This window comes from Hippopotamus amphibius, chromosome 14 (assembly GCF_030028045.1).
Source record: "Hippopotamus amphibius kiboko isolate mHipAmp2 chromosome 14, mHipAmp2.hap2, whole genome shotgun sequence".
Classification (NCBI taxonomy): Eukaryota; Metazoa; Chordata; class Mammalia; order Artiodactyla; family Hippopotamidae; genus Hippopotamus; species Hippopotamus amphibius.
This window is the reverse complement of record NC_080199.1, coordinates 42636100-42650028: the sequence shown is the minus strand read 5'-3', so window position 1 is coordinate 42650028 and position 13929 is coordinate 42636100. Positions and strand designations below refer to the sequence as shown.

At 34.9% G+C, this 13929-nt stretch overlaps 1 protein-coding gene across 2 annotated transcripts in view; it reads right to left on the bottom strand.

Annotated features, from left to right (window-relative positions):
• PCDH9 (protocadherin 9) overlaps positions 1 to 13929 on the bottom strand; it is a 914618-nt gene that overhangs the window by 185473 nt on the left and 715216 nt on the right. The gene's annotated exons all lie outside the window — the stretch shown is intronic.

The window sequence follows — 13929 nt, the reverse complement described above, 5'->3', positions numbered from 1 at the left end:
ATGCTATATTAGTGAATTAAGTGACATGTTGGTTTCCAAGTTTAATACTTGGAAAGCTGATTATTTATTTCTTTAGTTTATACCCTTTGAATAAAGTAAAACACTAAAAGGAATCTGCTTTCTTCTTGAGGAACTGACATTGTTTTGAATTATTCAGTTTAACACACAGATATTTAAGGGCTTAACTCATATACTGTATCATATAAATAAAATTATTTTTGTCACAGTATCATTTTCTCAGTTAATTTTAACATAATGTGTTTGGTGTTTATTCACTTTATAATGGTATTTTTCCTCACAAAAAGGTAAATCTTTAGTATTTTTTTTTGGACAACTGTTGATTATTTATCAGCAACCATTCCCCCCTTTCTTGTACACGTATGTTCTAGTAGCCATTCCTTCCCTCTGGAGCTCATGTGCTTTTAGTGGAGTTGACTTTACATCATTGGAGTGTGTACTGGTAGGTTCCATCCCCTATCTTACAAACTTTCTGTCAAAGTGATCCATGCAGATAAGCCAGACCTAAGCCACATCAACATGATATTCTCCTAGCCACAAGTCTGTTTCTCAGATGGGTACATATGACCGAAAGTGAACCAATACAATGAGAGAGAAGACACATCTCAGAGCTTCTGAGAAAGAAGTTCCCCTCCTGAAATATGCTGGAGAGAGAGAGCAGTGGAGTCACTCTCTGTCTTCTCTCCTGTGGTATCACTTTTTCATGATATTTATTGTTAGCTTCTTTGATTTACAGTTATTTGTTTTCATGCTTATACCTCCTGACAAGACAGTAAGGTCCTTGAGTCTAAGGGCCTTGTCTGGTGTATCCACATATTTCTATACCATCAAATGCTCTCCAATCAATAAAGAGAACATAGTAAAGCTTCCTGAAGGTAGAGAGGTATCTTGTAGGCTATTCCATCTTTGGCATTAAATGCCTTTAATATATAGTTGATCAAAGCTAGGTGAATAAGTGAATGATGAATGGATGGGTGGATGCTTTGCAAATAGCATTAGAGGAAAACATGATGCTGGGTTAGTGACACTGCAAGCTGTCAGAAAAGAGAGATGGCTTTGCTGGCCATGCTATAAATAACCACCAGGTGCCACTCAGAGCTGGTAGAAGCCTCATCCTGCATGACAGGCATTGATCTGCTGCATGGAAAAGAAACAACCTTTCATGACACTGCTTGAGGAGAAAAGGTTATGTTTCACATATAAGATTTGAATAATAAGGTCATGATCAAATAAATAAATTTCCCTGGCCAATACATGAAATATATACAAATGAATACAACAAATTAGAGACATTATTGCAAAGAAAAGGTGAGCAGACTGGAGCTAAGTGTGATCCTGAACTCAGTCCTAGTGAATGTTTTATTAATGAAGTGGCAATCCTGCCTCATTAAAAATATCCTAAGAGTGAGTTCTCACCACCCATGGCATGACCCTAAACTACAATCTAGACTAGAATAGCACAGAATAAATAAATAAATAATAGATATGTTTCCTAAGTGATTATAAACTATTGAGAGCATATTCTAGAGGAAAGCAAAATATTCAGAGAAAATCACATATAGGAATTCTTACATTTACATATTTTTTGCAGACTTGTAAAAAATATCATATTTGGTATTTGGAAGGAAAGTTCAGTTTAAGTACTAAGTAGCAAGTCTTCCTTATGAGACAAAGCAACATACACCCCTAAAGTCAATTTCGAAAACTACTGCAGACTGTTCTGTTTGTTCACCTTGTAACAGCCCAATCTTCTATTATAACTGTTGTATTAGTAAATTTAGCACATCTCTGTACATTATTTGACATATTTGAGCAAATAACTATAATCCTAATGGTTTCACTTTTAAAGAAGCAAAAATATCCACTTGTATTTCAAACAACCTTGCTAATTTAATTAATTAGCATAAAAAGCATTTTAACCCTTAAGAATGAATGATCCTAAAATGTAACAATTCCAGATTTCTCAAATGCAAACAACCTAACATATAAGTATCTGCAGTTACCAAGGAGTTGCCATAACCAAGAAAATGCCATAACATATATTTAAAACATTAACATATCATCAAAAATATGCACTCGTTCACTCAACAGATTCTTATTAATATCTAAACTTGTACTAGCCACTGATGTAGGCAGTTTGACAATTTGGCTGATTCATAAAAACAGCTCATTTTATCATTACATTTGCTTTTCATATATATTCAATTATGAACCACATGACCAAGCTTATAATTATTAATGCTAATTGCAATGCTTAAATGTTTTAATAACAATTTTCAATATAACAGTAAAATATTTATGACTGTGTGTTGTGTCACTAATAGATAACAATGGCAGTGATGATTGTGATCACGCTGAATTTCATTTTATGACTATAAGTTAAAAATAATTGAATGCTAATTTTTTGATAAGGAAAGAAATTGTAACAAATGAAAGGAAATGGAATGTATACATTCTGTCCATGAGAAAGCAGACAGTGGAACATCACTAGAAAATGAGTCTGGATGGCTAAAGAACAAGGTCAACAGAGCTACTTATGCAGTGAATTTTCTATTCAGAGACTTGCTTGCTTTTAGGACAGCAGACCTTCAGAAAACAGTAAGCTCTCAGCTTCCAGGGCATGAAATTGTACTGATAATAATTGTCAAGATACTGAGACAATCCATCACAGCATGAAATGTTAGGAATAGATGATGCTGACGTGAACAACAATCTACCAAGCCTGACAAACAATGAAATGCAAATCTAGTGGAGGTTGACTTGGATTTTGTAAATAAACCATTAAATGATCAAAATAGCTGTCTCGAATTTGCTGCGAGTTTGAAGAGATAAATATATCCTGACTGTACATAACATTTACCTAAGTAGATTAAATACATGTGTCCTATCCTCTATCTATCTCTCCTCTATTTATAGACCTCTACTGCCCATCCTCTTTCTCTGCCAACTACTGGACAAGAAAACAATAACTCTGGGGTTAGCAGGCTTTAAGGTATATTTATATTTAAAAATCTATATAAAATTAAAAAGAATAAAAGCATGAACCCTATCCAGATTGTGGAAGATTTCATAGGAGGACTGATTTGGTTTCTTCAGTGTATTCCTTACATGAAAAAAAAAATTTAAATGGTTGGGGTAATTGCTTTAGACTTAAGGAGACTTATACATAACAACCAAAGACAATGTCTGAATTTTTCTTAGTCCTCAGTTAGAAAAAGACAACTCTACAAATACTCTTCTTCAGACAACTGCAGACATTTCAGTATGAAAGGAATGAGAGTAAAGAATTATAAATTTTATTAGGTATGATAATGTCATTTGCTTACATAAGTTATATTCACATTTGTAAGTATGCACTTTGAAGTATGTAAGATGAAATGACATTATGTCTAGGATTTGCTTTACAAGTTCTTCAATGAAAGAAAACAAGAGGGAGGGAAAGAAGGAAGGAAGGCAGGAAGGAAGGAAGGAAGGAGGGAGGGAGGGAGGGAGAGAGGGAGGGAGGAAGGATATGGTAAAATTACAATTTTTTGTATTTGTTTAACTTAGTAGCTAGGTAGATGGAGGTTCACTTCATAATTTTCTCTATGCTTGTGGGTGAAAATTTTCATAATAAAAGAGGCAAAAAAAAATGTCTGGCAAACTACTGGAGATTCTTGTATCTTCCTTGTCAAGATCAGATTTCAAATTCTTGTTTGGGTCCAAAAACCTGTATTTTAAAAACACTTCAGGTACTTTTAAAGCAGGTGATCAGCTGGTGACACTTTGAAAAACACTAAAGAGAATTAGGTTTGCTTTCTGGAATAAGTCATGTGAGAGACAGTGTTAAAAGCTGCTAAGTACTTTCAGCTGTTCTTCTATTCAAAGGCACTCCCTCTTAGCCAGGTGGGGACTGGGAAGGAGTCTTGCCTGGTCAATCAGGGTGCAGTCCTTCCTTTTCGAGCATTAAGGTGATGCTTCTGATTTAACATAGTACTGTGGAAACAGTTGTCATTCAACTAATGCTTGCTGGCTGAGAAAAGTTTCAGGTCATAGGTGATCAGTCTAAAACCTTCCTTCTTGAAATCGAACATTATGCAAAAACAGAGTTATTTAATCAAGCACTGGCTGAAGACCACAATGATGACTCTTTTTTTCTTCCCCTATTGGCTGCATTTCCACCTCTAAAGCTCAAACTCTGTATGCCGCTCAGGGTTCTGCCCTTGATCTCTGCAGAATCCACCAGGCATTAATCTTTGCTAGTAATTAAGAGCATTGCTCTGCAATCAGACTGCCTGGATTCAAATCCTGACTACCTGTTACTGAGTATTCTTGGCAAATCACTTTACTCAGCTTCTCTGTGACTCAGTTTCCTTTTCAGTAAAGCAGAAGTAATAATGATACCTACCCACACTGCCATGCTGAGCAGACTATACAGTTTATATGCTTAAAGTGCTTAAGATTATGCCTGACCCATGGTAATAAATGCCTGATATTTATTCTTATTAATCCTCCTGGTGTTAACACTCAAGTATCTATCTGCAATACTGTCTTCATTCACTCCCCCTGCCTTGGAGAAATGATAACTTGGTTGGCCCATGTTGGTTGGCCCATATTCAAAATAGTACTCTTTTTCTGCTACTCAAACTAGATCACATTTTTGAAAAACTGACATTTGTCCAGTCAGCTCAGTGAACCTATTAATTCCTTTAATCCATTTTTAATTCCTGTCTCCTATATTCAAACTATCTGCATCTCTTCTATATCACTTATCCCAGGTCTTTTTAAATTTTCTATTCCCCCAGTCCCCAAACACATTTTCATCTAGATAATAACTGTTCTAACATTCCATTCTTCCATTCTTTAAGTGATTTTGCACTGGTACATTCGTTTCCTTTTTTCATGGCTGACACTAAGCCCCCTGTACAAACTATTACTTCAAATGTGATGTATTAAAGCCCTCTCAGCACTATTCATTTATATCTTGAGATATTCATTCAACCAATATTTATGTAACCAATTTGTATGTGTGTAGAATGCATAAACGTCCTCTATAACAATGTTTTATTGTAAACATCTGCCCTGGGATGGCCTATACAAGTTTACACAAATTGGTAATTTGGAAACCACGTGGAACATAATATCAACAATTCCTCAGTGAGTTATGATCAAAACTTGTAGCAACAATTAGCTATTTGTCCCTTATTTAATACTTAACATGGCTTCATATCACTATCAATTAAGTTCTTAACAGTTCAATCAGTAGGAAGACCAAATGGAAGCCAAAAGAATTTTTCCTTTTTTAAATTAAAATCCCAAAGCAGTGTGAGATTACTTATCTATGATACTCTTGTAAAGCTCTTACACCCATTGCATCACTGGCTGTGATTAGTTGTCTGCCTTTACAAGGCCACATAATTCATGTATCATCTTTGTTTTTCCTCTTCCTGACACCTAAAAACCACAAATCAGCCTTTTTTCCAACATTTTTATGTTTGCAATGGATTTTTTAGTTTCTGCTTGTTTTCCATAAATTCATTAGAAGCATATCAAGAAATGAATGGTACTCATAAACTATATTTAATAAGTCATGTTTTGCTTTATAACATGCCAAATGTTACTTCCTTCCTATGCTTTTGAAATTATATGTTTGATATAATTTCAATTGAATTCCTCCTTTGCCCAAAAGCCCAATTGTCATATAAACCTGAATTTATCCTCCAAAGTCAGACCTCTCTTCTTTCCTTTTTCTCAAGCTGCCATGTGTATAACTGAGGGGGATGCTGGAGATCATGTTTCAGATGCTACAAATTAAGATCTTGACTTTTGGGACCAAAAAAAGTGAAGACATTTTTAACATCACTAGATGGTAGTAAGAGGAGTAGACAATCTTGGTTACCAGACTTGAAGGCAGGTATTCCTTATACAGCACCAATTTGTTCCCCATGAAGGACCAATAGCTAAGAAAGTGTGCAGAGTGGAGGAAAAGTTACAACTTTGTGGAACTTGTCCTCTCTATATAATTTTACAATATCATATCTCATTTCCAACCCCCACAAATATTCAAATTTTCAAGCAGAACATACCAGAGATTAACCAAAGAAATATCTCCACAATATTAAATAGATATTCTAATAATAAGGCCCAAGAAACATAAAAAGAGAAAGAGTAAAATTAAATGCTGATATCTTATCCTATATCATGTGGGAAAAGATAGGAGAAGAATGGAGAAGTAGCTGTCATTTTGCCTTTGGATAAATTCGTTCTTACAGTTGAACCTTGAGTTTGGCTCTTACGTTGGTTGGCAGCTACACCAAAAGCTGCTTTCCATCAATGGAATCTAAATACAAGACCAGAGCAATTTTTAGATTTAAACATATAATTCTCAAATGTCACATGGCAATAGTTCACTTAAAGAACAACAAACAGAATGAAATGCGCTAAAGTAACATTTTACTTTCCATCATTGTTTACTTATACTCTGATGGATATGTCAGACCTGAAGGCCTAAAAGCAAATATGGATGAGAAAGTCAAAATAAAAGCTTATAGATTTGTGGACTAGAAAAATTTTTATACTATATATTTTCTCTTAGTATTATACTTAAAACATAATGCTACTAAAACTTGAAATGAATAGAAAGACAATATTTAAGTGGAAAAAAAAAAGAAAAAGTAATGTTTAAATTATTTCTTTATTCGTTCCTTCACACTAAATCAGATTTTTTTTATTTCAAAAACGTCCATACTTAAAAAAATCAATTTACGTGATAGATATATTTGAACAATGATGAAATACTATAATACACATTTATTCATTTTTCAAAATGTGTCCAAAATTGTATGACAGGGTGTAAAGAATACTGTTATTTCAATTAACTAGCTATGAGATCTTAACAACTTTGTGACTCAGTGGGTTGTGATGGAGGTGGTATTGTTGGTGGTATGTATCAAATTTCATAGAGTCCTGTTCAAGCCCATGGGGGTGGGTGATGAGTCAGAACAATTATCATTCTTTTCTTTTGAAATGTATTGAGTGCAAAAGCACTGATAGAAATACGTATGTTAACTGTGTGAATTCCATTGTAACAAATGAAAGGAAGGCAACCTTGTAAAATAATCTCATCTTGTAATTCTACTGTGTAGAATAAATTATTAAATGTATGACATAAAAGATAGTAACTACATTGTTACAATAATTGTTATTTTGGCTTGTAATTCCTGTGTATGTCTCAGGGATTTCTTTTTCTCTCATTTTTCTTTGGTTATAAGAGGAAAAATAAAATTTCCTAACAAGGTAATTTTTTAATGAGATAACGGACATAAAACATTTAGCTGTTAGCAAGAGCTAAACAAATGCTGATTACTTTTATTTTTATTGGTGCTATCCAAAATCTGAGATGTCAAGATTTTTACACTATGAAAATTATAACTTTAACATATTTTATCATTTATCAGTTTCCAAAAAAAGGTTAATTCACTTAAAGAAAAGATTACATTATACTCTTTTGTGTTAGGTTCCCAGTATGTTTCCCACTTTTGTTTTCTATTACAAATGAGATACACTCTTTGTATGACAGGGCAATTACTTGTTTTTTTCCTGTGCTTCCACACAGCACTTTTTATTTGTTTGAGAAGAAAAATAAAAAATCCTTGACAAAGCTAATACCTGAAATACAATAATTCACATTTCCAAGGATTTTATTAGGTTTAATTAAACTTCTAATAGATGAATTAACTGATTAGTTGCAATATGTCCATAGGAAAAGAATTACCAGTGACTTTTAAATTTAATGCAAAACATAAGAAATCTCTTGTATCCTGTTGGTGAAAAGGTAAAATGCTACAGCTACTATGAAAAACAGTATGAAGATTCCCCCATTAAAGATGGAACTAGCACATGATCCAGGAATCCCACTTCAAGATATACATACGAAGGAAATGAAATCACTATTCCAAAGAGATAACTACACCCTTGTGTTTATTGCATCATTGCAGCATTATTTACAATCGCCAAGACATGGAAACAACCTAAGTGTCTATTGATAGATGAATGGCACAGAAAACTTGGTATTATATTACCATATTTTATATATATGATATATATATTGTACACTATATAGTACACATATTATACACTATATACATTATATGATTTTTATTGTCATAAAAAAGAAGGAAATCCTGTCACTTGTGGCAAAATGTGTAAACCTTGAGGGCATTATGCTAAGTGAAATAAGTCACAGAAAGACAAATACTGGGATTTCCCTGGTGGCACAGTGGTTAAGAATCTGCCTCCCAATGCAGAGGACACAGGTTCAGTCCCTGGTCTGGGAAGATCCCACATGCCGCAGAGCAACTAAGCCCATGTGCCACAACTACAGAGCCTGTGCTTTAGAGCCCATGAGCCACAACTACTGAGTCCACATGCCACAGCTACCGAAGCTGGTGCACCTAGAGCCTGTGCTCTGCAACAAGAGAAGCCACTGCAATGAGAAGCCTGCACACCACAATGAAGAGTAACCCCCACTCACCGCAGCTAGAGAAAGCCTGCGTGCAGCATTGAAGACCCAATGCAGCCAATTAATTAATTAATTAATTAAAAAAAGAAAGACAAATACTATATAATCTCACGTATATGTGGAATCTGAGAAAAACAAACTCACAGAAACAGAGGACAGATTGGTGGCTTTCAGGGGCGGTCCTGGGGTGGAGGAAATGGGTGAAGGTGGTCAAAGGGTACAAACTTCCAGTTAGAAGATGAACAAATTTTGCAGATGCGATGTGCAGCCTACTGACTGTAGTGAACAATGCTGTACTGCATATCTGAAAGTTGCTGAGCATAGAATTTAAAAGTTCTCAACTCCCCAAAATTGTAACTTTGTGAAGTGATAAATGTGCTAACTCACCTTATTGTGGTAATCCTTATGCAATATATACACATATAAAATCACTACATATTTACCTTAAAATTACCCAGGGTTATATGTCAATTACTTCTCAATAAACATGGGGAGAAAAAAGAAGAAGAAAAAAAAAAACCTCAACATGAGGGCCAAACTTGAGAACTGCTAAAACCAAAATATTGTTTAATCTAACATTAAAAATGCACATTCTTGGATAAAGAAGATGTGGCATATATATACAATGGAATATTACTCAGCTATAAAAAGGGATGAGAGGAGCTATATGTAATGAGGTGGATAGAACTACAGTCTGTCATACAGAGTGAAGTAAGTCAGAAAGAGAAAGACAAATATTGTATGCTAACTCACATATACGGAATCTAAAAATGGTACTGATGAACTCAGTGACAAGAACAAGGACGCAGGTGCAGAGAATGGACTGGAGAACTCGAGATATGGGAGGGGGTGGGGGGTGAAGGGGAAGCTGAGATGAAGCGAGAGAGTAGCACAGACATATATATACTACCAACTGTAAAATAGATAGCCAGTGGGAAGTTGTTGTATAACAAAGGGAGTCCAACTCGAGGATGGAAGATGCCTTAGAGGACTGGGATGGGGAGGATGGGGGGGGACTCGAGGGAGGGTGGGGGGGGGGGAGTCGAGGCAGGGAGGGAAAAAAAAAATCCGACCTCTGTATGCATGTGTACACACATTGGCAGGAGCATCATCTCATTGTTGACTGAATGTGTAACAACATATATTGATAAATATTTCTGATTAAAAACATGCACATTCTTAAGAGTATTCTATGCTAGGTTGTTTGAAATTAATACCTTTGTTACTTGTCAAGTTTGTGCTCAGTTTTCCTATGAGAGTGACATCTCTTTGACTGGGAGACTCAAGAACTTCAGTGTTTTACATACCATTTCTCCATCAAAGTTAAAACAGTCTTAGATGAAAGTATTCCAGCTTGTAGCAAATCATTAAACATTTTGCTGACTTTAAAATGTCAACTACATTCTCTTGTGTCATGAAGAGTTTCATTAAACAGCATAGAGGGAAAGAACAGAGTGATTGTAGGAAATTTTCCTCTCCATTCATTATGAGCTTTATTATTTCTCTCCAATCCCATTTTCTCCCAGCAGCGATGAATGATCTCTTACTTATCCAAAAGTTTCTATCTCAATTGCAGGTTTATATATTTATGCAAAATTTGCCTAAAATGAAAAGGTTACTCTCTCAACAGTCAGCAACAATTATCATTCCAGTGAATTCTACAGGCATATTAAGCAATTAAGATAAATGAAGGTCCCAAGAAATATTCACCATTATAGTAATATGCATCCTAAAGAAATGAAAAATCAAACGGACACTTCCCTCCACCAATCAATAACACATTCACTTTTGAGGACCTTCTAATGAGGTCTGTGCATTAAGCTCTCTGTGAAGCAGAGTCGAGTCTAAGTGACTTTTTAAAACTGGCAAAGAGCTGTGTCATCTCATAGAAAAGAAGGCAGAGGTACAAAAGCATTCATAAAGTCTAAGAACCTCACAGTGATTTCTGGTCTGTGTTGTGTGTTAGGCATCCAGAGGTGATATAAAGGCTTAATTAATATATAGGAAAGAAACAGAAGCTTTTTTGCAAATTTGCCCATGGCCAGCTTTGATATCTTCTCTCTGAGCTATCAATACACCAGCTACTGCTCGCATGTGGCTATTGAGCATTGGAAATGTGCCTAGGGGCTAAATTTAACTAATTAAAATTTAAATTTAAAAACTGAAGCAGAATAAAATATGTTTCTGTTTAACAGACTATTGTTTTAGTAAAGCTTCATTTCATGTTAACTGTCACATTGCATAAGGTATTATTTTAGTATGGGTGTACTCTACCTTTTTTTAAACATAGCTATTACAAAATTCAGAATTTCATATTTGGTTCACCTACTTCTATTGGACAGGGCTGCTTTATTAGTAGACTACTTATATAAAAAGTCTGATCTGTTTTTTATAGTCAAAATATTTTTTCTTAAAGTTTATTTTATTAGATTTAAAAACACAAGTGAATTATTCTTTTTATAAAAAATGAAACTTTTTATATCTATATAAAAACATTAAAAAAATAATGATCTCCTGAGGTTAGCAATTTTATCTGCTAAAATTTTTAAACAATTTTCCTCTTGTATCATAAAATGATGTGAAGAATATGGAAGTACATGCTTATAAGTAATGTCAAGATATCTAAATAGGAGTTAACTTAGTGAAGAATAAAACTTTTTATAAAATAGAAGTAAATCCTAGAGGCAATTTGATGAAATATTGGTAAGGTAAAAAACCCACTGTAAAATGTTCCTTTTAGAACCAGTCAATTCCTGCCACAAAAATGCTTATTATCTACAACTTGGAATTGCATTGAATCTTACTGTTAATTTATCTTTATAAAGGCATGCTTATTCTCCAGTATCTCATAATGCTTAAATAATGGAGTGACTCATTTGCCAAAAGTCTCCAGAATAAATGTTTTTACCTTGTGAAGAAGCACGGAGACACTGTTTTCCAAACCATAGTGTATATACATCAGTGTTTTGAGGGAGGAGGTTAAAAGTACATATTTTCACAGTCCCCATAGACACTGTATGATTTAGTAAGACTCTGCATTTTACTAAACACATGAGATGATTCTTTTCCATGGTACACCTAAGTGATACTTTAGAAATATTGTTTTAAGAAAAGACTAGTATGTTTTTCCCTCTTTTACTGATATAGTCTCCCTTTTTTTTTTTCTTTTATGAAAAAGAAAATCTGAAAGGAGACACAGTGTTTTAGATAAGGATAATGAGATCCACTAACAATTTTGGGTGAATTTGAGCAAGAAATTTGATTCATTTGAACTTCCTTTTCCTTGTCTTTACAAAAGAAATAATAACCTTATCAATCCCATCTTATTTTAAGATCCAAAAAATCATACAGTGAAAACCCTCTATAAAGCATATACATATTTATTTCAAGGGCAGATTTAAATCTTAATATTTCCAATTTTTGTTATTATGTTTTCCTCAACCTCTTTCACTCAGATCACATTTACTGACCACTCTTTATGTGCAAAAAAAGGTAGGAACTTTTATAAAGGGATAAAAAACTGTAAAGTCAAAAAAAAAGAAACAGACAATGGGTGAGAGGTGCTATCTCTGAAGTTTAAAACTTCTTACCATTATCCACAAAACCCGCTAGTCAGAATGATTCCTAATTTCAAATCCAACTTCATTTCAAGCCACTTGCCCCTTAGCTTACTATTCCTCAAACTGACCTCATCTCTGCTCCTAAAATACCCTTACTTTCCTGCCTCTCCTAGATGAGCCATTGTACTTACTGACTCTATCATTCAGGTTACAGATAAATACCATTTTCCTAGTATAAAACCTTGGCTAATCCTTCTTTCTAAAATGGTCTGCTGGACCCACTTCTGTCTCATGATTAGGGCCATATCCCTCAAAGCATTTTTTGATACATGTAATTATCTTTATCTATGTATCTCTATCTATCTATCTATCTATCTATCTATCTATCTATCTATCTATCTGTCTGTCTATCTATCATCTTTTATTTATGTAAACTTAACTCCCCCTGTGGTCATATGTGCATACTTCTCTTCAGCTTCCCCCTTTAAAGGCTGGAGTCTATGTTTCTGTCTCTTGAATCTAGGCTGACCCTGTGAATGAGGCCATCACAGACCACCAAGTCACGCTGACTTCTATGGAATGCAGCCCTAAGAAGAAGTCCAGGCTAGACAAGGAGAATACTGGCTAGACAAGTAGAATACTGCCTAGTCAACTCACAGAGCTGTGAAGAAGAATATGGTTATCCTCTTAAACCTCTAAGGTTTGAGTGCTTCATAGGTAATTAATTCATGCACTTTCAGCAGATTAAATTTCTCTGAGTACAGAGACTGTCAATACTGGTTATCCCTGTGTTCCCAGAGTGAGGAGCTATGGCTAACATAACAGTGCTCAATGCACACACTTGGAAAAGGGTGACTGGAGAAAAGAATGGACTGCTAAACCTGCTAGGAAAGGTAGCAGGGACACTTCACAAAGGACCTGAGGCTGGGTAAGTAATGCTTATGAAGTGAAATAAACATCTGTGAATAAACATCTGTTCCCATGGCTATCTTCCCCCAAATAGTCTTAACAAATCCCTCCCCTTCAAGAGCTGCTAATTTCATCAGGATCAGTTCAAACTCCTTAGCATGATCTTCCAAAAACCAGCACCTGTATTCTGTTCCAGGCTTAGTTTCAAAAATTCCACCACTACATGTCCTACATTCTTTCTGTATCAGATTATGTGTCATCTCCAGACACACTGTGAGCTTTGAAGTTGATGCACCTCCCTTAATGCTATTTCATCTCTAGAAGGCCCTTCCTACCTTTATCAGCGTGGGGTAACACTACTCAGTATTCAAAGCTTATTTCTATTTTCATCTCTCATGAGATGCATTTAGTAAAGCAGGAGAGTAATCTGTACCCACATACAGTTCTTGCACATATGTGTAGCGTATCTCCTAACCATGCTCTTATAGTAAGTTGATACTTCTCACTTTTCTGCCTTTTGAGATTATGTGTTTCTTGAGGGCAGACATCATGCCTCATTGGCTTCCCATTCCTTCGCAGATAGATATTCACTATATATAAACAGTTGCGAAGAGAACAAATAATGCCTAGAAGTATTTGGTGGGGGAGACAGATCCAATATTCACATTGTCTTTTGTGAGCCTGTAACTGTACACATTTTGTTTATAGATAGAGTTGAATTACCCCACAAAACAAGCCTGGAAAATTTCTCTGATCCTATTTCCTCAACTCAAAATTTAAAAAGCTGTAAACTCCTGCTATTTCTCATTCTTTCCTCCCACCATGGAAGATGGGCATAATAACAGTCTATTTCAAGGTTCCCTGCAAACAGAAAAACATGTCAGAAATGAGGAAATGCTCGTGGATCATAATAAGAAAGATCAATTTATAAACATCATTACT